General features: G+C 40.1%; 1 pseudogene; it reads left to right on the plus strand.

Moving 5' to 3' along the window:
* Nucleotides 1–4,752: 4,752 nt before the first annotated feature.
* The window catches only part of LOC127411692 (protein SLX4IP-like), a 104,485-nt pseudogene continuing 82,947 nt past the window's right edge, over nucleotides 4,753–26,290 (plus strand).

Genomic DNA, 26,290 nt, shown 5'->3' on the forward strand with positions numbered 1-26,290 from the left:
CCAGCCATTACTTCTGTGACATAGCCATTCCCGTCTCAGGAATGCGCTGCTCAGGAAGCCTAGGGAGCTGAAACTTGGGCTGTGTCTCGTTTGGAAGGCTGTATGCTAGGTAGGACGCGTCCTTTGAAGGCTGCAGTATACCGAGTGTCCTCCTTTAAACAAATCTCATTTAAACGAAACGGCCTTTGTAGGATAAACGGAAACGGAAAGTAACATGGTTGCTATGACAGCACGCCACTCTTTAACAAGCGCAAACTCTTTGAGTGAGAAGGGAACAAAGTCCCTCTGGAAGAATGTATGAGGTACATTTTAGGAGAGTTATAATGATGTAAAGAGAAAAGAAAATAGATTTTACAGTTGTACTTTTAGTCTAATACTTTATTTTAATTATATATTAATATAATTATACATATTATATACTCTGCACCCATCTACTGAGGTACTTCAACTTGGCAATTAACATTCATTGCGTTTGAACATCATATTTACGGGCAAATTGGCGTAATTTTTTTTAGACATTTCCATTTAAGCAAAGAATTGTGGGTTGTGAGTGCCTACGAAGGATACACCTCATGCATCCTCCAAATTCCCGTGAAAGAAGGTCACATTCGAAGGCTGCATTCGAAGTGTCCTACTCGCTTTTCTGAAACAAGACAGCCTCGATGACGTATGTGGCCGACAAATGCAACCTCCGGAGGACGCATCCTTTCACAGGAGACACAGCCTTGGTTATGGTAAGGGCAGTGTTGCCAACTAGTTTCAATGGAAAGTAGCTAAAGCCTGCTCGAAAAGTCGCTAAATGTAGCTAGATGACGTCATATGCTAATTAGCATATTCGTGATGTCATCGTGTCTCATTTGCATTTTGCATAGTATCCGGCCTTTACATGTGTTTGCTTCTCTGTGCTTACCGTACATACTGTAATACTCTATTAATTCCCTTATATCTATCAATCACTCAGAAAGAAAGTTAGAAGCGACAGAAACTTTCTTATCTTTTCTCTCACACAGCGCTCAGCCATAACAAACCACTATGTGCATATTTACACAAATGTATTATTTTATTGTCTAAGTAAGTGTCTGAATTCAGAGAGTTCAGAAACAGCAATGACAACTGTCTAAAAATCTTTTGTGATTAAGTGCATGAAAAGAATAAAAATAAATGGTCAAATTAAACTCTTTAAATTTAAAACAAAAGGGAGCAAACAATACAGATTCCTGATTGGTCCTTGACAACGCTGTTTGCACATGCGCAGCTCATTCATGTCTATGTCAGCTGCCCTGCGGTCAACTGATTGTGCTGCTCCCTCTTCTCACCTGCTCACCTCTCTCTCTCTGTCAGTCTCACTGAACAGAGTAGAGGCTGAGAGAGGTATGCCTCCGAGTCCAGGCAGGAAAGCAAGACCACACACTCGCGGGGCAGTACTGGCGACTTTCTTCTACGGTAGGTAGCTAAGGGTTGTCCAAAAAGTCGCTAGATTTGTTGCTAGGTGCTTTTTTGAATAAAAGTAGCTAAATCTAGCGACAAAGGGACGTTACATTTCCGACACGCGCTCTAACTGGTTGACCAATCACAACAGACTGGGCCAGCTGACCAATCAGAGCAGACTGGGCTTTTCGGAAATGGGGGCTTTAAAGAAACAGGAGCTACAACAGAGCGTTTCAGACAGAGGGTGAAACGAGGTGCTTCAGCAACGTACAGTATGAGAAAAATAATGGGTTTTTTGAACATTAAAGCATGTAAACCTATTGTAGTAGACCCCCAAAATAAAATTATGAACCTGTAAATGAGCATAATATGGGCTCTTTAAAACCGTAACACGGTACATTAAAGTCCAGGCAGTTGGTGTTAACGTTTTACAAAAGGGTCTCATGTGCTATCCAAAACGTGCCAGTTCTAAAAAATTAAAACAATAATTGAATTTTAATTCGCTAACTGTAAACACTAAGTGTGTGACTATAATTTTGTATTGAGGTATTTTATCATGGTATTTTTGTAATTTACATAAAACGAGGGACAATCATCATGACTGTCCTGCATAATAGTAATAACTGTCCTCCTACAGTCCTACTCTTGGCGTCTCTGCGCTGGGGTCCTAAAGTGACAGGGCAAGTTTCAAACTGTCGGTGGGAGACAATTTTAAAGCTTCTTTAATTATTGTTGTTTCATTAAAATCTTCGAGTCGTTTTCAACTAAAATGTAAAGTAGTTATAGCCAATTAAATCGTAAACAGCCCCGGAAAATCGTTCAGGAAAAGAGTGTGTTCACTGTTTCACTTCCCTTTTTCGTTATATTTTGACTTTTTACTGTTCCATTAAACTGCAGTGACAGTTACCCTTGAGCAGACTACAGCAGGTCAATTTAATGGTGCGATGGTGATAAAGCAAGATCTTTGTCACAGTAAATGTCCTATTCTTCTTAAAATTATTGATCATTATACTTGCTGCCAATATATTTGCCTGTTATACCTCTTTGTATTATTAGATACCCAAAAGAACACAAGAAACGTATAGAAAGGTGTTCGTAGCTGTTTATAATAAGTAAACATAGTTCATTTTCCAAACACTAGAGGGGGCAGTCATCTCAGCAATGGTTGGTATCACTAAGTCACACAGGTAGTACAGTTCAAATCAAATCAAATTTATTTATAAAGCACTTTAAAACTACAGGAGTATACCAAAGTGCTGTACAGTTAAAAGAATAAGATTATTCAATAGACTCCATATACATAAAACACACATTAAACACACACACACAAACATGTTTTAATTGCAACATTAGGTTGTATTATATGTTCCATACCAGCATAATCGCTTAAAAAAAAAAAAAAAAAAAAAAAAAAAGACTTCCCAGGTGATGTCCCAGCTTGCGGTTTTTATAATCATGCGTCTCTCTATGCAGCTGAAAGTCTTTTCCCTGTTTCTCTCTAACATACATACTAGATTGGCCCTGTCTATTCATCCACTGGCCAGATGAATGAATGTCAGTGCTAATGCATATCAGATGTTTCTATTAAGCACTGCAAAAGCCCCAGGTCTCTTTTCTTGTGGATGTTTCATATAATAAAGCATTAATTCCAGTTTCTAGATGCTGCTGTGGTTCACATATATCCATCCATGTTAAGTGCAGACTTTGGCTACATCTCACTCATCATCTCGCTCTCTTTTTTTTTTTTTTTTTTTTTTCTCATTGTGGGAGAGCACCACTTGCTAACAGCACCCTCCCAGTCTGCACATAATGATACTGTTATATGTAGCTCTCTCTGAGAAAGGAACTGTCATGACCAACACTGTGACCACAGGGAGACATTTAAAACAGGGAAGCAAACAATACCATCAGCTGGCCCAGTTCTCAGCTCTACTTCGCAGCTAAACTGTATACGCAAAGCTTTTCTGACCTCTTTTGGCTTCCATGCATGGTAATTAATAATATCGAGAGGCTTTGAGTGCATAATTCCTCCCTACACACTTAATCCTCTGATGCATGAATTATTAAATCACAAAAGAAAAAACAAACAAGAATGTAATTATTTCAAATCTCTCAATTACAATAGAAGGTAATGCTAAATATCACAGATTTAGTTTGTGCATCACCACTGTTGTCGCCATGAAATACAGTAATACGTTAACATGGACACCTGAATGGAGTTGTTCGGTTTACATGCACTGTATAAGTGACGTACTCTTTACTCCCGTATACATGCGGTTTGGTCAGTAAGCAGCTTTCTTCCCAATAACGTAAAATGACAAACAAGGGATCAGAGGAAGACTTCATTATTTTATTCTGTTGTTTCATTTTATTTTAAGATATTCCAGAGTTGTTGCTGTGCTTGTTACCTTAACTTTCTATCGCAATCTGCAGCGGAATTACACTTCAATATCTATAGGTTTTGCTTCGTTCCCAGTTGCGAATGCCATCTATCCTCTCTGAAGTGCAACACTCGTAGGCGATGAAATACTCCTACGTAAGGTGACTCATGCTTCAAGTCGAGCCCTGACTATCCTGCTAAAGAACGTGTTCTCATTTTTGTGGTCTTATGAAAGTTAGTCTTGTCTAACTACCTTGAAGGACTGAACTCTGAAGACTTGAGGACGTAAAATGCATCTATCCGGGTTTTGAGAAGTGCTGCAATATGTAGATTCAACAACCTCTTAACTTTGGAACCAAAGCCAAAAAGAGTATTCAGAGGTGTGCTGTTTTGACTTGGGCCAGTAAGTTACTTAGAAACCACCTAGAACAATCTAGCGACGCACTAGCAACTGCCTTCCAATACACTAACACCCACTTAGAACACCTTAGCAACCACATAGCAATTCCCTGGCAACCACCCTGAGCACCCTAGCATAATGGTGGCGAGTTTTGCATGGGCAAGCTCCACTCACTTTCTTCATAAAATGTAAAAATCTTGTTCAACTTGTTTGTGTTTCATGGCTCTCTTTCCCTTCAAGATTCACAGTGCCAATGTTGACCCTCTTCAGGAAATGCCAGGTGACTCACTCCATACAAAATCACCAAGTCAAGACCAGGGTTTTAAGCTTCTAACAGGCAACAACAATTGATCTAAAAAGTTCCCCTTAGGCACAGGAGACTGTTTGGTGACCTGCAACACTGAGAGACAAAGAAGGAGCTAGACAGAGAGGGGAGTTTTATTGAGTGAGACCATTTCTGCCGCCCTGTCTCTCTCTCTCTCTCTCTCTCTCTCTCTCTCTCTCTCTCTCTCTCTCTCTCAGCATAAACATCTGTGGCTGGTTAATGTTAGCCCTGGAGCTAAGTGCAGAGGAAGGGGTTCTAGTTCTCACAGCAGTGATAGCAGTGGTAGAAGGGCAGGGAGGTGTGGTGGCAAATGGGCGACTGCTGCACAACCGCTCCTGGGCTGACGGCCCGACACTAATCAAAAAGAGAGAGCAGGTGAAAGCACAGTTAGGGAGGGAGAAACAGAGATAAGAGAAGGTAGCAAGGGAGCGTCTTGGGAACTGCAAGTGATGCATAGCAGAGGCAGGAAGAAAAAAACAAAAGCAGCCCGTGTTGTGATTGCTTCATTTATTTACTCAGCGATTGAGGGCAGAAAATAGAACAGCTTAGCATTACAACAGGCCTGAGCCATGGACTTTGGTCTGAGCACAGTTTTGTTTTTATAGTTTGTTTGGTTTCCAGTGCCTTTGTAACATGTTTTTGGCAGGTCATGCTGATCAGATAAAGAGAGAAAGGTATAAGAGCAAGTTTAATCAGGAGGTTATTGACACACAGGAAGCCTCTGGTGCATTCAACAAGGATCAATTAACAAAAGGATATACTGTAGAAAAGAGAAAATAAAGGAGTTGTTGTTTGACAGTTTTACAATCTCTTTCCCTTGCTCTTTACCTCTTTCAAGCCCTATATACAATAATTAATACTGTTCTTAGGGTGAAGACCAAAAAAAAAAAAAAGGATTTCCTGGACACAATATCACTCTTCCTCTAGAAAGTGACACAGAACTGTCAAAAGCTTTCATTGCACAACCAAATTTAAGATTTGTAGAAATTTGCAGGTATTTAACACAGTCACACATAGAGGATAAACAACCTAGTCCATTTTAAAAGGTAATTCGGCAAACAAAAGAAACTCAAACAAACCCAGCTTGTGTAACTTGAAAATATATCTGCTGAAAGATGATTCTCGATACCAATTTCAATACCAGAGCAAAAATGGATAAACTGTTTTAGCCCTTTTTAAAAAGTTAAATATCAATATGGTATTGAACACCTTTTTTATTTTTATTTTTTTAGCCTTTTTAAAAAGTTAAATATCAATTTAAATAATAAATTAAAACAACCGCTTGTTCAGTTCAGTTCAATAACCTTTACTTTAAATTAGGATAAAAAAAACTCATTGAGATAAGCAGCAAAGACACAATGAAAAATAACATAACAAACAAATAGAAATACAGATAAAAAAGTAAATGATATAATAAATCATATTTCCGTCAAGTGTTTTTCAGTTAAGTAAACATTGCTCCAAGTTTTTTCAGGTAGGGCGTTTTATTTTTTCCCCCAAATCTTTTGTTTTCCATTTTATTGTTTTGAAATTAATTTAAACTTAAGCATTAAAATGGTGTTTAATCAAATGAATTCATAAAACGTTTATAAAATGAAAATAAAATAATTGCTTTTCAACATAACATTGCATTTTTTTTTTTTTTTTTAAATCAAATTAGGTGCTTCTGTAAAGATCCTCACAGCATAAAACACAACATTTGTCTTATGTTTTGTCAAATAAAGTGATGCACAACAGAGCATCACAGTATAATTGAAAAAAATTATTAAAAACCTTTATTCAGTACAACAGAAGTGAATATTACATTTTACTATAAAGTATTCACAAATTTCTGTCGCCAGTTGAATCGAGCTTTTATTCCAGATAAGCAGTTGTTTAAATGGCTGGGTGTGATTTTTAAGGTGCAAAATGCTGCGATTTAATTTAATTATATAAACAGCCTGCAGGCACTATGCGCTTCACAGTAAAGAAGCGCTTTGTTCTGTTATCTATTACAATACACACAGCGCGCGTGATGCTCTTAATGTGGTGATTTTAGCATATGAGCAGATTCACACTTTCACTGTAAAGCACCCAGAACATGCAGACTGTATATTTATCTAATTAAATTGCATCCTTTTGGGGTTTAAAAATCATACTAGGACCTATCACGATTCAATTAGATTCATTGTGCATTTCTTTTTTCCCAACTAAGTCAAATTTGTTTGTGTGCAGTCTTGTGTCAGTCAGACAATGCACAGGTATCAAACTGAGTCAATACTCAGTACTTCCAGTACTGCAGAAACAATGGTATCGCAAATTTTTTTTAATTTGAATATTTTGTAACGAAGTACTGGCACTTTTGACATTTCTAGCGCAGTCACTGCAATTCTCCCAATATGGGGTCTGTATAACTTATAGAATGACTGTCTTGCTCCTTGCAAAAACATCCAATCCAAGAGACAAGAATTTTACAGACATCTTCCCCCGCCCCCTATAGCTTTAACACTAATGGCACAAATCCTTCAAGCCTCACTGTTCTTTCCAAACACTTATGTTAAATTCACCTAAAATTCTATAATCATTCACTCCTCCTCATGTTGTTCCATATCAGTTTGACTTCATATGAAGCATAACAGAAGATGTTTGGCTGGATGTTAGCCCCATTCACTTCTTTCCATAGTTTAATGTATGGAAAAAAGATACTATGGACGTGAATGGTGACTGAGGCTAACATTCTGCGTAACATATCCTTTTTGTTCCACAGAAGAAAGTAAGTCGTACGAGTTTGGAACAACATGGGTATGTGAACTATCCCTTTAACTTTATATTTACAGACAGACTCCCATTTTTGGCAAATCCATTTTACTGTTCCCTCAAGCTGTCCCATAGTCCGGTTTTTCACACAGGGCCTGGTAAAAAAAAAAAAAAAAAAAGACGAACATGCCTCTCTAACTCTGGGAACATTCCTGCAGTCATTTGTAATGGCATATTTCAGATTTCGAACAGAAAGTGGAGAAAAACAGTACAGCATACAATAGTGCAGCAGATCCAGAGGCCGCTCCTGCCAGCGTATGAAGACACATCATGTGATTGTCAATGCTGAGCTCCTTTTCATTCCCTGATTGACAGTTCCTGTCCATCCCTTCTGATGCTTTCCCACGCCACGGTAATTGTGGAAGGCAGTCAACCGAAACCACTGGTCAGTCACAAAATGGCCACAGCACAAAGAAGTGAGGAGAAAGCCGCCCAGTGTTTTGTAAAGGACCTGCTGTCTTCCACATAGACACATAGTTTCCTCCTCATACATAAGGATGCCTCTGTTTCCTCTTGTAGCTTTTGTCTCTGCTTGTCTGTGAAGAATTAAAGGGATAGTTCATCCAAAAATGAAAGTTCTGTTATTGTTAACTCGCCTCATGTCATTCCGAACTTCTATGACTTTGTTTCTTCCCTGGAACACAAATGGAGATGTTTGGTAGAATGTTATCCTCAGTAACCATTCGCTTTCATTTCATTACATTTCACATGCCACTACCCAAAAATAGCCACTTATCTTTCAAAGACACATCCAAGAGTGTAGAGTCTGACACAAGGGGGCAGCCTGTCCTTCAAGTTCAGCATGGCTGTGTCCAACGCTAAACTGACTCTCATTTACACAAAGCAGCAATTAGAGGAAAATATGCTTTTATGTAAAAAACAAAGGTATTTGGCCATAGCTGCTTGTCTCTGTGCTAATAGTGTGCCGTAATCCTGTTTGACTGGGGATAAATTCAGAGGTATAAGCCAAATGAGAATGCTGTAGACATTTTATTTACTCAGTTGCTGTAGACTCCTCTAGTATGGGGTAGGATTGCACGGTATACCGGTGCTATGGTATCATGATACTAAAGCTTCAAATTACTGCCAGTGCCGCAGTATTTTTTAAATGGTAGTACCGTTAATACCGTAATTGTATGTGCAGTAGTAAATATTATTTTCGCTAAAGCCTTCATTTAAATCAGACCTATGTCTGCAATAACATTAAAAATGTAGTCTTTTTGAGTGGCACCCCCTTCACACAGTGCCCTTTAAGAGTGCAAAATGCTGTTTACAATTTGCCCCCTTGTATGGTATTGTTTATTTTTCAATGTGTTGTTTTCCCATGCTTCAAACACACACGGCTGAATCCCAACGTGTTAATTTGGCGGTTCTGTCTCCTAATGTATAATATGAATTTAAATAACACTTTAAAAAAACACAATTCACGTATCGAGAATTTGAATTATTTTGGGTTTTACCAGATGAGACCGGGAAAACCCATCTGCCGTGAATTTCTACAAAGATTTCAAGCTAAAGGGAAACACCAGCAACCTTATTAAACACCTTTAGACACATTCCAATGTCTCTGCAGAATACACACAGGTTAGTGCCACTTCATTTAACCAAATTACTTTCTTAACATTTACCGTTTCTCTGAAACATGCAATTGCAAATGCACGGTGGCGTTAACTTCTCACTTATGTTCAGCTGCATTTCCCAAAATCATCATAAGCCTAAGTAGATCATAGAAACCATTGGCACCAATGGTTCCTTTAACTAGCTTGCGATGCTTTTGGGAAGTGCGGCCCAGATCGGTTTGATCACGTCTCTGAAGCGGTGTGTGTGTAATCTGCATTCGCGCTGCTGTTTACTAGGAGAGAGGGGCTGAAGTGGTTTTAATAATGAAACAGTTGCTCAAAACAGTTTTTTCAACATTACAATATCTGTGTTTTTATGTTACCAACATTAAAAAAAAAAATCAAATAATGGAATAAAAGTTTAAAGCCTTTGACGGAACTGACGGAACTGGCTGTTTTGATGCAGCGAAGGTTTTTTTTTTTTTTTTTTTTTTTTTTTTTACATCAAATTAAGAATGTATTAGGTAACAAGTTTTACATTTGAGCCTTCTCCTTCATCCATCAGTTATTTTCACCACTTCCAGAGCAACAAGTGGAATGGCTAGTTTCTAAGAACTACTACTACTTGGTATCATGATACTTTAACTGGTATAGTATCATAAGTTATGATTATGGTATCGTGACAATCCTAGTATGGGGAGACCTAAATCATCACTTATGGGATATGAGAGAAAGACACAGATGAGATATAAAACAGAGGGAGAAAAATAACCGAGTGTAGCACAGAGTGGGGCTGAACAATGGGCTTTACCCAACACACCCTTCTAATTCACTCTCACATCATCATCTTCCAACTGGTCTTGTAGGAATACAGGCCCAAATCAAGAGCATTACCCTCCCTCATACCGCCTGGTCCGGTCCACTTCAACTCCTCTCCAGAGCTTACTAAAACACACTCACTTACATTTTATCAGGCACTCTCGTAGAATGTGTTTTGCACTATGTCATTATTTGTCATTCATGTGTATCTTGAAAAGGGGAATTTTTTTTTGCATTGAGTCTTCAGGGTTGCAAATGCCTCCTTTAGCTGCTCTCCTCTGATGTCATCAGCTTGTCCCCCCACTGTCATTTAAGCTGCATCCCTACAGCATCAATGTGGACAAACACAGCTTTGAATTCAGGTGTTGACATGATTCAGGGCAGTTCTGGCTCCTCTCTGTTCTCTTGCGGGTGGTCCAGGGCTGAGATGGACCGGAGCGCAGCGACAGGCTTGCTCTTGCGCTCATGTGTAAAACATAATCAGGCTGTTGTGGAGCGGAGATGTAATAACCACTTAAATGGCTGCGATGGCTCTGGCTCTCGCAATCCACCATGACTTATTGTTCCTGACATGCTGACATTGTGCTCCAAGAATTCTGATCTTCAGATGAAGTTCTGCAGCCCTCCGAAATGTGGCCCTTGGGAATATAAACATGGACCGTGTTCTTTTTCTCATCACATTTCCATAAACTAATAGGTTAGCGAGGGCATCCTTTGGTAAAATGTTTCCTTAATCTGTTCTATTACTCCTCAGTGTGGCTAAATTATGAGTTTAGCTACAAGCTTTGGTTTTAACATGAGCATCTCTGAGATCAAGTGTATCTGGTTGCTGACATAATATTAATGAGGTACGTTTACAAAGCTTATAAAAGTTGTGGGGAGAGGGGCGGGGGCAGCAATTGCTCAAAGACAAGAGGAAGGGGATGGTGTGACTTGCCTTTAGCTATGGATTTGGATGTGTCATTCAATCAGCTCGGTCATGACTTCTTTTTGTGTTGTTTAAGCCCTACAATCTCTCTCTCTCTCTCTCTCACATACCCTCGGTCTCTCTTTCTCTCTCTCAAACTGTGGGAACTTCACTGTGCTGGTAATCTTCACATATCGCCCTCAGGCAGCCAAGACAATGCCAGCTGGTTCTCTCCAGAGCACAGGAAGGTATGAGAATGAGGGCATGTTTCTGTTTGTTTGTGCATGTGCTCTTTACCCTTACAAAAAATAACTGCAGTTTTTTAATTGGATGCAGTATTACTGCAGTACTGGAAACAGCTGGAATACTGCATCCAACTTGCCACACTTGACCTGCAGTAATGAAACTGCAGGAATACTGCATCCAAATTACCACACTTGTACTGCAGTACTGAAACTACAGGAATACTGCATCCAAATTACCACACTTGTACTGCTACTGCATTACCACACTTGAGCTGCTACTAAATTACACCTACATTACCTGCGCATCAGCAATGCAATATTTCAAATGAAACATTCACTAGCAAATATAAAAGTATAAAATGAACATGAAAAAATTGTCAATGTTGAAGGCATCCATTTTCACAAATGATCAGAGCAAGTATCAAGAACATGTGATACCATACATGCAGTACACATGACCTCTAAAATACAGTACTGTAATGTATAGAACACCCAGCATTGACAATGTTGGTTAAAATGTTTAATCACATGATTTTTCATAGTTAATCACAGATCTTGAAAAGACTCTATACACAACAGGTAATAACACTAAATAATGTTAATTATGGAAAAATGGTTTCAAGTTCTTAAGTAATTATTCAAGACTAGTAAACAAACACTAATAAAATAATAAAAAAACAACAATTAATAGAAATATATTAAAAATAATAGAACAAAAAATACAAATTAAGAAAAGTTTTTTAACAGCTTTAAAAGTTTTTAACAGCAGTAGGCTATCAAGTATTCAAGGAAACATTCAGAATGAAATGCAACATAAAACTACTACTGGTCTTCACTGTATGATTATAATACATTGATACTTTTTAAAGCTACTAAAGTTACCCAGTCAAGGGCAGTGAGTGTTTTCTCATTTTCTTGTTATGGTTGTTTGATTATTATTATGACACACTAGACAGCAGCAGATCTATTAGCTTACATTTATACTTACAAGTCTGATATTTAATACAAATTCACTTTTTTCTCCGCTGTTTACGTTCACATTAGATATAACTCATTGTGTTTACATGAATACCTCACCAAGATGGGCATTTTGGTGGAATTTTGAAATATTTGACCGTTCAGGTGCACATTAGCGCAAGCATTTTCAGAACACAGGCGCATGTTCAGCAGTCAGTACACACACATACGCCGCCTGTCAATCAAACAGGGCGCAGCTGTGTTCGCTTGCGAATTATAAAATTATGCACTCTGGATTATTTTCAACAGCAGAATAAGAATATGAACTTTCTAATAAGTGACACAGGCCTAGGCTATCAAAAATATAGCTGTTTATTTTTTTGTTATTGACGTTGGTATCAGTCTGCTTGTCCAGTCGGGCAAGTAATATTCTCTTTCACTTGCCCCTTCAAAAATCTACTTGTCCTGGACAAGTGGACAAGCGTTAATGTCGAGCCCTGTGAGCCATCAAAGAAATGAAGCAAAAGTGGTTAACTGTGTTGAACTTGCTCCTCAGATACTGAAAATAGTTTTGTTGTCAGAGCCACTGGTAATAACGGTAACATTAGATAAATGGTTCCAGTGTGTGTGAGCATGCATGCGTACAGCAGGGGGCTGACTGGCTGGGAGTGAGAGATGCTTTGCCAAAGCAACGGCACAAAACACAACGTTAGAGATCTTGTATATTATTATGAGAAGTCTAAAAATATTTTCAGTTCATTATGAAACTGTGGTGGGCCATCTAGGTAATTAATGGGAAACACTGGGGATACCCCCTCCATGTTTACCTCATTTTCCCCACCTCATTGTCTTAATAAGGTACATGTTTTCATTGGCCCTGGAGAACAAAAGGCAGAAAGGCTTTGAATGATTTTCCCTCCTAGGTTCACACAAATAGTGTTCTGTTAAATTTGAGCTCCTTATAAAATGTTTAGGACAATTGTCACCTGTGAATATTTAGCCTTGCTTTGGAGGTTTATCTTTGTGCTCATGAATGTAAATATATGTGCAAACTTGCATGATTTTGTATGTGCAGGAAGTGGGCTCTCTTATAAGAGATGCAATGGAGCAAAAGGTGAGGAGGTTTCAAGAGGCCAGACACCTGAAGAACCAGACCAAACCGAGGAAAGATCTCACCCTGACCTCCCCGCTCTGTGTTGAAGGTACAGCACACATAGGTTCTGTTCCTAAACCTAGTGAGCTGCCTACGTAGACAGCATTTTAAGGCATCATAGGTGTGTTCCCAATGCAAAGGCTGTTCCAAAAGGTGGGCAGCAAATTATGCTTCCTTCTAAGATACATACTTTTTAGCCAAATTCTGGGGCATGTCACATGTATCTTTCATGGAGAAAGCAATATGCTCAGTGAAAAAAAAATATTTTTGTTTGAAATTTTGAATGATGCAAGAGAAATATAGATTAGAAATTACTCATACATTTGATATTCAGAGTTCAATACAGTTTAAGTTCAATCGACAGAGAAATTTGTGGCATAATGTTGATTTCCTTAATATACAAATTAAAAAAATTAATGTAAGTTCTTTTATAAAATGTTAAGCTTCACATATCTGCCTTTACACCTTCCAAAAATGGCAATTATTCTCTTCCTTTTTAAGTGCTCAACTAAAACCTTGATTTTTGCTTTTTATTTTTTATTTTGAGTATTTTGACATTAGCTTAGCAACATGCTAATTCCAAACTCTATTTAAATCAATTGTGAGTCGAGTCTCCTGTGCACTTTGTAAATGAAGCACAGATTTGTTGCTTATGCAGAGTGTTCCAAATCGGCCACTTATGGTTCCATTTCAGTTAAGATGTTACCCTAAAATGCCGCTGCCAAAGTAGGCAGTATACACAAGGCAGCTCACCAGGTTTTGAAACAAAGCCATTGATGTTTCTGCCATTATTATATGCAAAAGCCATTATTAAAACCATGACAGAACATTCTAGATTTGTTGCTGTTGGTTGGGCAATGTTATATATTTAAGTGTATTATTTAACTCATCCAGTTGGCTGGAGTTCAGATGATGGTGACGTACAGAACTGTCTCTTACGTCCATTAATGTCTACTAATGTTTAAAATGTGTATTTTGTTGCACCCAGTTGAACCACAAATACCACTGCACTTTTACAATACAATACTAAATGTACCTGTCAAGATATGACAAATATCGGTTGCGTCTGCATATTTGACAATTTTCTGTAGACTATTGAAATATATAATTACCTATGATCATGCTACAAGTGAAGACCTGCAACTTTCCCTCACACCTTCAAAAACGATCTCACCTTCATTAACACCAGAAGTGTCACACAGCTTCAGAGCTTGAATGCTTTGCACTCGGCAGTCCCTCAGCAGTAAGGGAACGATTTCAAAACAGAGTGGAGAAATTGATGCCATACCTGCATGCCAGCAAGAATAAAAACTAGTTAAGACTCGGTCGCCCTCCCCACGAGTGTCTCCTTCACCCCCATAGAGATGTGGTGTATGTGTTTGACTTGGCTTCCACCTCAGCTTATATGCAGGCCATATGTTTCACCCACCCCCATGATTTTTCTTAATGTTCTCTTGTTGTCAGCGAGTATTGACACTGACTACCACCCCTGGAGTTGTGAGTTCGAATCCAGTGTGTGCTGCGTGACTCCAACTAGGTCTCCTAAGCAACCAAATTGGCCTGGTTGTTAGGGAGGGTAGAATCACATGGGGTAACCTCCTCGTGGTCGCAATTAAGTGGTTCTCGCTCTCAATGGGGCACATGGTAAGTTGTGTGTGGATCGCTGAGAGTAGCATGAGCCTCCACATGCTGTGAGTCTCAGAAGCGGGGGCAACTGAGACTTGTCCTCCGCCACCCGGATTGAGGTGAGTAACTGCACCACCACAAGGACCTAGTAAGTAGTGGGAACTGAGCATTCCAAAATTGGGGAGAAAAAATAAATAAAAATGTTCTCATGTTTTGACTAGGGCTGTTGATTTAACACGTTTATTCAGTGAGATTAAATTATATAAAAAATCAATGGTTTTACATTAAATGTACACAATTAATCATTCCCCTGGACTGTAATAAGGAATTTTCCTACCATGGAAGCAATTCAAGATTGAAATATCACCTTCAATTTTTTATGAGTCTAAGCCAGCAGGGGGCAGTATTTGCAACTCCAGCTCTATAGGCAACAAACCACAACAAACTACAGCAAGATGAGGATGCAATCTCATGTTCAAACATAGCTGGATGGAGCGCAACTCCGAATGTGTGGGTCTCGAGATGTGTTTTTCTGAGTTTTAAACTACATTTAACTTGACAGCCTCCTAAAAAAGCTGTGACTAGGGTTGCCACATTGGCCCTTTAAAATTCCTGTACACCTAATTGATAATCGAAAAACCTTTTGCTGGCCAGCATACAGGAAATAAAACATTATTTATGATTGTTTACTCCTTGTTTAATATGTAAATTACAGCATGTATAGCATATAATTTGATTACACTTCCTAGTGCTTGATGCATGCACAGAGTGCTAGATGGCGCTATAGGAAGTGTAATCAAGATTGAAATCATGATTGCCAAGGAGACTGCTGTCAAGATGTACAGTGAAAAAGGAGTTATGTTTTGGTCTGTTCTCACCCAAAACCAACTGAATCACTTCAGAAGACATTAGCTACTTTTCCACCCTCAGGCCAAACAGTTCTCATCGCAAAACCATTCCGTGCCGATCCGGGCCAGTTCACGGTTAGTTTCCTTTTCCACTGTGGTGCAGTGAAATCAGTTGAACGTGCATAACCGATCTGTCTGTGGCGACGGCGTGAAAGGTAAACATTGGAGCAAGTGCGCTATGGAGAATGATCGCATGTTTCAGTTTTTAGGACTACTTTTCCCCCTGGTTTTACTCTGCTGATACACACGGACCATGTCACAAAAAGGAAAGCAAAGAGAAAAAGGCGAGAGGTTTATCATCATGAGGGCTTGTGTAAGTTCACAGACTAGCTAAAAAGGATATTATATGAAAATATATTGATATATTTTGAGTTTTAAAGAGCTTCCCTTTCAAAAAAGGCGTGTAAAAAATATATATGCTACAATACTAGTTAAACCATCATCATGAAATCATGAAGATACACTATACATACACTAATTTTGTATTAACTTTTATTAACTTCAGCCAAATATTAGCAAACTTGGCAAGCTAGAAACAGCTAAAAGCACTATAAGTTACCTTGGCGTTTGCAAATTTACAATTGTGAGTGACCACATAATCCATTCCACCAGCACGGTTGAGAATGGTTGAGTATGGTTAGCTAACCGTACTGAGAATTCCGGGCAGAGAACGGTTTATAATTGTGCCGTGCCGAACCTTGTTCAAGTGGAAATGCTACTGTAACTGTTCCGTACTGTGCTCATAATCGTTCGGCCCAGTGGTGGAAATGCGGCTATTGATTAAACCACTGGAGTCTGATGGATTATATTTATGCTGACTTTATCTGCTTTTTGGAGCTTCAAAGGCCTGATCACCATTCACTTGTATTTTATGGACCTACAGAGCTGAGATGTTTTCTTAAAAATCTTTGTTTGTGTTCTGCAGAAGAAAGAAAGTCATACACAGATAGTGTGAGGGTGAGTAAATTATGAGTGAATTTTTATTTTTGGGTGAATTAACCCTTTAATACTTTGCCAAATCGGGCATTTTCTGTATTCGGTAGTACCAATAATGCAGAAAGACTGTGAATTTTTGGTATCACTGTGGTCAAATTTTTTCCTATTGATTTGGTACCAAAATACCAGTACTTTTGACATCCCTAGTTCATAGTAGTCAATGGGACAGATGAGAATGGGAGATGCTGTCTGCCCTCTTTTATTGTCTTCTCATTGTCTTTGGCCCTCTTTCTCTAATGCATTACCCCTCAACCTGTCCTGTGAAAGGAGAGGGAGGTGCAGAAGGGAGTCTGAGGGAGGCAGTTCGTCTTGCACAGGTAGCACTTAGAGCCTGTAAAAGGCTGACTCACTGCATGGGCCAGGTCCCATTTAGAGAGGTAGATTACAGGGCAGTTAAGCTCATAAAAAGAAATTTCTCCTTTTTAGATGTTGCAGCCTCTCTCATGGCACATCAAGGCACAGCTGTACTGCTGTGAAGGTGCCCTTAACTGTGTATCTCTCTCTCTCTCTCTCTCTCTCTCTCTCTCTCTCGCTCTCTCTCTCTCTCACTCTTTCTCCTTCCCTCCTTCATGTTGAGCTGCTCTGACTGTGTAAATGTAGCCATATGTAGATCAGTGTTTGTTATTGACAACGGTGTTTACTAATAGTAAAGCTGTGACTTTCAAATTCTCCTGTTCATACAATAACTTACAGGAACGGATCTAATAATGTCGATATGAACAAGTAACCGAAGCCCTTTTCTATTGTCAGGATATTTGTGAATAAAACATGTAACCACAGTAGTAACAGTGAAAAAAATATCAAAGATGGCAACTTACAAAACACTTTTCTGTGTCTTATCACAGTTGACACAACGTTGTTTAATAAGCGAGTCCAACAGAGGCACTCATTTATTTGTTAAATCTTAATTAATTGACAACAGCTTTAAATTATTTTTAACTGAACGTAGAGTGCAGCATTTGGGTTGCACCCAGACCACAAAACCGGTGGGAGCAGCTCCAGTGGAAAGACAGTGATTGGATCTAAAACTGACACAGCTTATATCTCTGTCTCTGTCAGTTCCCAGAAACTCACATGAAAAAAACACAACTAACACATTAAATAAGCAGTGTGTATGCAGTACAGAGTAGCTATTGAAACTGAATGACGTGAGAGACAACTGGTTGTCCACTGACTGAGGTTCTGTTCACACTGCACAAGTTAATCGGACTCACTTTAAAAAACCCGCTTGTGAGTTCTTAAAGAGTCACTTTGGAACAGTTTGTGAACATAACCAATTACTATTCACGCCAATACCAGACTGATAACCATATTCTGTTGATGTGTGAACAGGGCCTTTTTCTTCATGGGGCTGTTTAGTACTAAAATTGCATGCTGTCTTGCTCGTCTTATGCAGAAAGAGATAAGTCCCAAAACCAAATAAAGGAGGAGGGACTGAGGGAGTCTGAATGTTGATAGCCTGGCTTTGGATGTTGTGGTTTTTCTCAATCTGTCAGTAGCTAGTTTCCCAGATGAAGAAGAACTTATTTCAACTTTCACTCTTGACATGGTTTATGTGTCCAGCATCCCTCATTACAGATCGATTTCAGATATCTTATGAGCTAATCTGCTGAGCACATCATGAGTCGTTGCAAAGTGTGTGAGAAAGCCTGATGTGTTACCCTTGGGCTAGGTGAGAACAGGGTCATTGTCTAGTATATCAGAAAGGCTGACTCATTATTAATGACAGATAAGCATAATAAATGATAAAACACACATACGGGGTGTGTGTGAGGACAGACTGTCTCCTTCACGTATGTGTCCATAATCAAAGAGGTTTAGAAGTATTTTTAGGCCTCTGGCAGGAAATGAAACTCAACTATGATGGGAGAATAAATCTAAGGGTAACATGCTCAGTGTGGAGGTCAAACACTAACCTGCTGATCTCCTTTTCTAAACTGCACACACAACTATGAGGTATCCATCTGTCATTCATTCGTTCATTCATTCACTCAATGTAAGATGCGGTAACAACACAGTACAGGCCCAAAAGGGCAAGTGAATGTTCTGTCAACTGGCCCAAAACTCTGTCTGCGACCCATCCTTCTTGTTGAGCCCTGGTGTTTGTGTGGTATGAGAACCTCTGCAAATGTCCTGTCACAGAGATTTCTGCCTTTGCCCAGTCACAGAAAATGTGACAGCTCCAGCTGTTGGTTATCAACAGCTAACACTCCCCAGATCTTTTTATGTGAACACTCATTCACTGGAGACATTTTTCCCTTGTATGTGTCAACCCACTTCAATCTGCATGGTTTCATCATGAATGCTTTAAGCACAGCGTTTTATGTGCACTCTCAGCAAAGATGTGTGCATTATCAACCTGTGTATGGCTGTCTCTGCGGATTTTGATGTGCATGTCACATTCATCACGTCCAGCGAGTGTCACATGGCAACATTTCCTGAGCAGTCTGCTCTGGTCTCAGCTGCAAAGGCCATTTTCCAAATGTCAGCCCTCGTAGCTTACCCCTGACTGGCTGCCTCATGCTTCCCCATTAGCTCATAGTGAGTTGATTTATTTATGCTTTGGAGAGGGCGGGAAAGGGGGAACTTTTCCCACCAAATGTCTTGGCCTGGTGCAAGCACGAGCCGGACTCTTGGCAAACTAATCAAGGAAATGTTTTCTGCTGGAAGGAGGAAGATTATGATGTTTTATGTAGTCATTTGTGCTTCTCACTGACATTTTATTTTCCCTCTTTTAAAGCATAATGATATTTGGAGTGAGATGAATGGTATAAGAGTGGCATTTACTGAATACATTTACATGGACACCAGAAAGCGGGTTATTGTGAGAAAGCAGCTTTTCGGTTTACACGCACTGTATAAGCACTGTATACTTTACTCCTGTATAAATGTGGCTCAGTCAGTAAGCAGCTTTCTCCAAAGCAACGTAATTTCCCCGTGACGCTTGTGTAAATAACAAACATGGTATCTGAGGAAGACTTCACTAATTTATTCTCTTTTACTTCGCTTTATTTCCAGATATTCCAGAGTTTTTGCTGAGTTTATTTCCTTACCTTTCTATCCCAACCTGCAGCGGAATTGCGCTTCAATAGTCAGGTTTCCCTTTACGTAAAACTGCAGGATTCTCTTAATGTACCAGCGCATATATGCGAACGTATGGGACTGTGGATATTTTACAGTGGTGTTTATAAATGGGTATAGTTTATTGTGTATGTGCTTTTCCACTAGTTCCAGAAATGTTTTGCTGATATGTTGTTGGACTCCATCCTATGACATTTGTTATGTGATCTGTTCAACGCACATGCGCACTCTTCAAAAACCTGTTAGAATGCCGCATATGTGTTATCATGGCCACATAATCATCATTCTCCTGGAGAAACCTAGGTGTGTTAATCCGCTTTCTCTTAATCCCTTAAACGGCGTAAGGAAATCGGCATTCTCATTTACATGGTGTTTCAAAACGCTGCTTTCTTAAAAGCCCTGGAATAACCCGCTTTCTTAAGTGCATGTAAATGTGGTGACTGTCAGGACAGAGCCAGTCCCTGCAGCCCCCATATGCCCCTGTCCCTGCTAAGTGCTTTAACCTAATCTTCTTAGCATCTCTGATGCTACAAGTTCAAAACAGAATTATTAGGTTTAAACAGAGAACATGAGCTAATCAAGTTGTTACTCAATGTCTCTGCCAAAGAACCTTTTAAGATCAAGCTAAATCAAGTGAATGTCTTTCATTACAAAAGTTCTTAAAGGGACTATGACTTTCTTTCTTCTGTACAGCACTGAAAGGAGATGTTAGGGAGCACATCAGTCACCATTCATCAATTTCATTGCATTTCCCCCCCCCATACAATTAAAGTGAATGATTACTGAAGCAGTCATTCTGCCTAACATATTTATTTATTTATTTTTTTATTTTTTTTGAGGGAAGACAGAAAGTCATAAAGGTTTGGAACAACAGGGTAAGTAAAGGCCCTGATATACTTCACAAGAAATTGATGAACGAACAGGTGTTATGTCATTTAGAACACAATCTTTCAAAAACATTTTACCTGCTGCTAAACACCTTCTTACTGGCATTGGTGCACATCATCTGTAGATGTGACCTAAAGCTCCACCTACTTTGAGGCCGACAGCTAATTCTGTTTACGTTGTTTAGTCAAACAAGATCAGTCAACATGAACACACCGGTGTGAAGAGTTATTAGCAAGCTGGTGCAAATTTACTGTCCATACGATCGTTCGCATACAGACATTTTCCAAGACCATTTTTGTTTTGTTTAAATAGTCATACAAAAGTAGAGGTGCACCGATACCAATTTTTGAAGGCAGATTCAAGTACTTAGTTTTGGGTATTGGCCGATACCGAGTACCGATACAGGTAGTTTTGTGTTTGTAAACGTATGCCATTCTATATATATTTGATATCTTAATATTGCCAGTATTAGTGTTCCCAATCTGTCACTCACTCGACGTTGTGTCGATGTAGTGACACTAGGGGTCACTCTTGGGAGCCTGAGACACCTCTGGTCTTTGATAAAAGGCCAATGAAAATTGGCGAGTGGTATTTGCATGCCACTCCCCCGGACATACGGGTATAAAAGGAGCTGGCATGCAACCACTCATTCAGATTTTCTCTTCAGAGCCGAATGGTCATGCTCATTGAGCTGAATTATACTGTTCATTCACCTCTGCTGGATCTGACGGCACATTTCAGCGGCTTCTCCCTCCTCTGCAATGGTGCACTGCAGAGAACGCCCCTGGGCGCTTCGGCAGAAAACATGAGAGCATATTTTCTGAAAGAGCTTTTTCCTCTAAAAGAGTATATTTCTCTAAAAGAGTGGCACACATGGAACATCTTTTTAAAGATGCCTTTCCGATTGTGTGTTATTCCTGTCTGCGGTCATTATCTCTCAACTTCGGATGGTCATGATCGCTGTCTTTCGTGTCTGGGCGCGACCCACATGGAGGCAGCGTTTGTGGATGGTTCACGTTCTCATTGCGAGAACATGACCATGGCAACGTTGCGGTCGCGGCTTGCTTTCGTAAGAAAGCAAGCCACCCCAGCGGCTCCCCGCCTCGGTCCTTCTAACTACGGGTATGAGGCCAGCGTGGCTAGCACTGGGGGCGATTTGGGGACCCCAATGGGATTTCCTCCGCTGGGAATCCCCCCGCAGGCCTCCCATTCCCCAGCACGCTCGTCTGCCCCAGTCGGGCTTCCGGATGAGTTTGCTGGCTCGTCTCACGGCGAGTCTGGCTTCTTGTTCGGAGCCCGCGAAGATGATGAGCTCTCGAGCGCAGCATCGGAGAGCGGGCTTGTCTAGTCGGACGCAGAAGCCTCAGCTGGGCTCCCCCCCTCAGGGACAATTGCCCAGTCACAGGCTGATGCTGAAATGACGGACATGCTTTCCCGGGCGGCCGCGAGGCTCAAAGCAGCCACGCCCCGCTCCAGTGCCTTTCTTCACGGAAGTGCACGAGGAGCTGACGAGATCATGGGAGGCACCTTTTACTGCCCGGCCCCGATGCCGCAGTTCCCCCGCTCTCACTACCCTCGATGGCGGGGCGGCCAGGGGCTATACGGCGATTCCCATGGTGGATAAGGCGCTCGCGGTGCACCTATGCCCGCAGAGTGCCGCCACCTGGCGTGGACGCCCTAAGCTCCCATCCAAGCCCTGTAGGCTCACGTCGTCCCTGACAGCTAAAGCCTACAGCGCTGCTGGACAAGCCGCCTCTGCCCTGCATGCCATGGCTCTCCTACAGGTCCACCAAGCCAAGGCGTTGAAAGAAATTTGATGCAGGAACTGCGCTCGGCGACTGACCACGCTCTCTGAGCGATGAAGGTCACAGCGCGGTCTCTCGGGCGGACAATGGCCACATTAGTTTCACGGTTTCTTGCTGCCCCCATTTCCCAGGCTGACCTATTCGGCGACACCATCGAGGACTTTGCCCAGCAGTTCTCTGTGGTGAAGCAGCAGACGGAGGCTATCCAGCACATCCTGCCCTGGCACGGCTCAAGATACACATGCTAACTAAGAATCCTGTTCTGGGGTAGGTGCTCCGCATGTGGCGGATCCCTGTAAGGCTAACCCCATGCGATATATATCTTCTGCTAATTTGTTTCCCTGTTGGCAAACTGCGTCTTCCTTGGGCAGAGCCTCTCTGCCCCAGTCTCCATGTTTGTAGTAACTCCTCCCCCGTTGGGTAGGATCTACCTTGAAGACTCTCCACATGGTTGGAAAGACCATGTGACTTATTCTTCCATATAAATATCCCCCCCTCTCTTTGGGCGAGGTGTGGTCTCTGTGGTGTCTTCCCCTTGGGAGGGACACCCCCCGACTAGACCTGGTGGCCCAGTCGGATAATCCCCCTTCTTTTTTAGGGAGTGGAAATAGAGAAGGGGAAAAGAGGCCAAGACTGGGTTAAGCCTGTCTTTATCTCTTGAGTAGTCGACTTGTCCCCAAAGGGCCGTTTGACACTCATAACTATGTTGGGGGAGGTTATGTGTCGACCTGCTGTGCTGGCTATGAGGCACACAGTAGTCTGCCCACAACACACCGCCAGTTCACGTAACACAGTTCAGCCAATTGTGTCGTTTCGTATAGGGACCACTAGTGTCACTACATCGACACAACGTCGAGTGAGTGACAGATAGGGAACGTCATGGTTACTTGTGTAACCTCCATTCCCTGATGGAAGGAACGAGACCTTGTGTCCTTCCTGCCACAACGCTGAACTACCCGCTGAAATGTCCGGACCTTATATCGGCTCCTATGCATAAATCCTGAATGAATGGTTGCATGCCAGCTCCTTTTATACCCGTATGTCCGGGGGAGTGGCATGCAAATACCACTCACCAATTTTCATTGGCCTTTTATCAAAGACCAGAAGTGTCTCGGGCTCCCAAGAGTGACCCCTAGTGTCACTACATCGACACAACGTCTCGTTCCCTCCATCAGGGAACGGAGGTTACACAAGTAACCATGACGTTTTCAGTTATTATAAATGACAATTCAGGACAGTTTTAATGAGGTGAAGCTTACCTTTAAAAGTATCCCAGCTAACATGTACAGGTTATTTATGCTTTATCATTGTTATTTTATCCATATTGTTCTCATTCACGGAGAGGACAGTGCAGCTTTGGTATTGATTGATTGTTCTCGATTTGTTGCGTTGAGCCTGACTGAGTTCAACGTCTGTTCGATTGCTTTATACTGTGTTGTTATTGGGCTGAAAAATGACAGACAGTAACTCCCATCACTTTTTCCCAGCTTCGTCTTTACATGTAACAGATGATTTTTGGAGCTGCGGTGTTTATGGCAACAATGACCGTCTGCCATGAGCAGAGCCCTTCTAAAAGTTGAAAGTTCAAGGTTAGCATAGAATAGTGAAAAGCAGCAGTCCCATAGACATTCTAGGGGCGTTCACTGGCGAGGAGACAAGAGGCCGTTCTTTTTGAATGGATGTCTATGGAGAATATGCTTCATGACGTTGAATTAACTGCTTTTTGTGAGGAAACAGTTCATCACTTAATGAACTGACCACTTGCCTGCTAATCTTAAACATGATTTACACTAAATAATCTGTTTGGTGTAAACTATGAGTTTCATATAATAAAACTGCGATTTATTTAGAGATTTTAGGACATATAGGTGTCAGATTACGGCTCTCCCCATTCATTTGTATGGTATCCGTAAACAGTGACTTACTGTCGTAACATGCTAGTTGACCATTACTAGCCGTTATGCTCTCTGGTATGATAGAGCTGCGATGGTTGTTCTATATATATATATATATATATATATATATATATATATATATATATATATATATATATATATATAATAAAAGATCTCTGGCTCGAGTCTGATCATAGCGTTTTTTTTTCCTCCCGCAAACACAAATGTGTGAGAGGAGAAGGCCAATGAAATGAAAACTCACACACTAGTTTCAAATTATTTCTTTTTTAAATTTCTTGCTGTCTTTTATCTGTCAAAATGACATTTGGAATTATCAGTTAAAAAAAAATCCTGGTTGACTGACAATGCGAGCTCTCGCACTACACACACACACGGGAGGGAGAGAGAAGGTGTGTGCACGTGAGAGAATCCATATTTATCAGGTAAAGATGGATCATTTTTTTTTTTTTTTTAACATATGTTCTATATTTAAATGGTTTAAACACACTAAAATCTTTCTCATGTTTTCAAACTGATCTTAGAAACACTATGCACACATGCAACCACATCATTATATTAATGTACTTGTACTTGGAAACGGGCAGTTCTAGGGTCAGTGGACTTCCGGGGCTTAGCTCACAGATATCCATGTATGCATCATAATACACAGGATGCATTTTAAAATATGTTTAAAAAGATATATCAGCAAAGAGTCCATTTTTAAATTAAGTAAAAGTCTTTCAATATTGTTTGTTAAAGAATACAAAACATAAAAAGTATGCCTGAGCATACAATTAGTTGGACTGAAAACATTTCTGATCTACCAACTGCTTTATTCCACCACTGTAGACAATCATCCGCAATCCTCCTTAATAATACTGCTCTATGCTATTATAATTTTTAATCAATCTCATTGAATACAGGCTATATGTTTAAAAGCTACAAATCCAGAGCTATGACACCAAGCTGTTATTACTATTAGGAACCTTCCTAGAGAACATCCTCAAATTATATCATATTCATCAACAAAAATGCATGATCACAAAGTGAGAATACCAGACTTTCCAAGATATTAGATTAACAAACAAAAGTACAGCACAGGTAAGGTTTAACATGTGCACTGCTGCAGCCATGGATGACAGAAAAATCAGTCCATTTCTCTTTCATATTATGTTGACAGTGAATCCAATCTTCTTTCCAAGTACTGAATTTTAGAAGCTATTTTTGTGAGAATAAATAAATGCATAAATTAATAAAGATTATCTATAAGTAAAGATTCCTTACCCATTCGTCAATCACATAATTAATTTGATATCATCTATTCTTGGTATACACAAACATGTAGATACATACACACGCACGCACACACACTTGTTGAGCCATCTAAAATCAGGGCTCGAGTTGAGGGGGGATGCGAGGGGATGCCATCCCCCTTGTTGCAAGAAATACCAAAAAGCAATCTTCCCCCCTTGTAAAACCACCATCCCCCCTTACCATTCCCTTTAGATCAATTGTGTCATGTATTACTTAGAACTAATCATGCAAGTAAAATAATTAATATTTAAATTTAATACGTTTGATAAGTAACAGACTTTAAATAAGGGCGATTAGCCCATCAGAATTCGACTGACGTGTGGGGTTGCCAGATTTCACACGTTTTCAAATGTTTCACACACTTTCAAACATGGTCAAGTAGTAGATTGGAGTAGAAACAATGAGTGTCTGCAGTGGGCGAGCGATCTACAATTGTTTTTGTTTTTTTTCATGATCATAAAGTGGATTCTTTTCACAAAATTAATCATAAAATACAATTACAGAGGGTAACAGGTGCATATTATGGCCATGTGTCCTAAGGGTCAATGAAGTGACGCTCATTTTTGTCCTGATTTATTAAATAAAAAATACATTAAAAATGCAATTCACAAAAAACATTTACTTGAATTGACCTCTATGATGAACATTTTTCAATTGCTGAGTCATATTGATATTTTTTCTGGGGCTTAAATTAAAAAATGTGATGTGTCCACAGACAGTAAAAAAAAAAAAAAAAAAAAAAAAATCAAAGTCTGAAATTCCTGAAAAAAGAAATGTTGGCATGACTTGTGCAGAATAATATTTTATT

The sequence above is a fragment of the Myxocyprinus asiaticus genome, chromosome 21 (assembly GCF_019703515.2).
Source record: "Myxocyprinus asiaticus isolate MX2 ecotype Aquarium Trade chromosome 21, UBuf_Myxa_2, whole genome shotgun sequence".
In the NCBI taxonomy this organism is placed as follows: Eukaryota; Metazoa; Chordata; class Actinopteri; order Cypriniformes; family Catostomidae; genus Myxocyprinus; species Myxocyprinus asiaticus.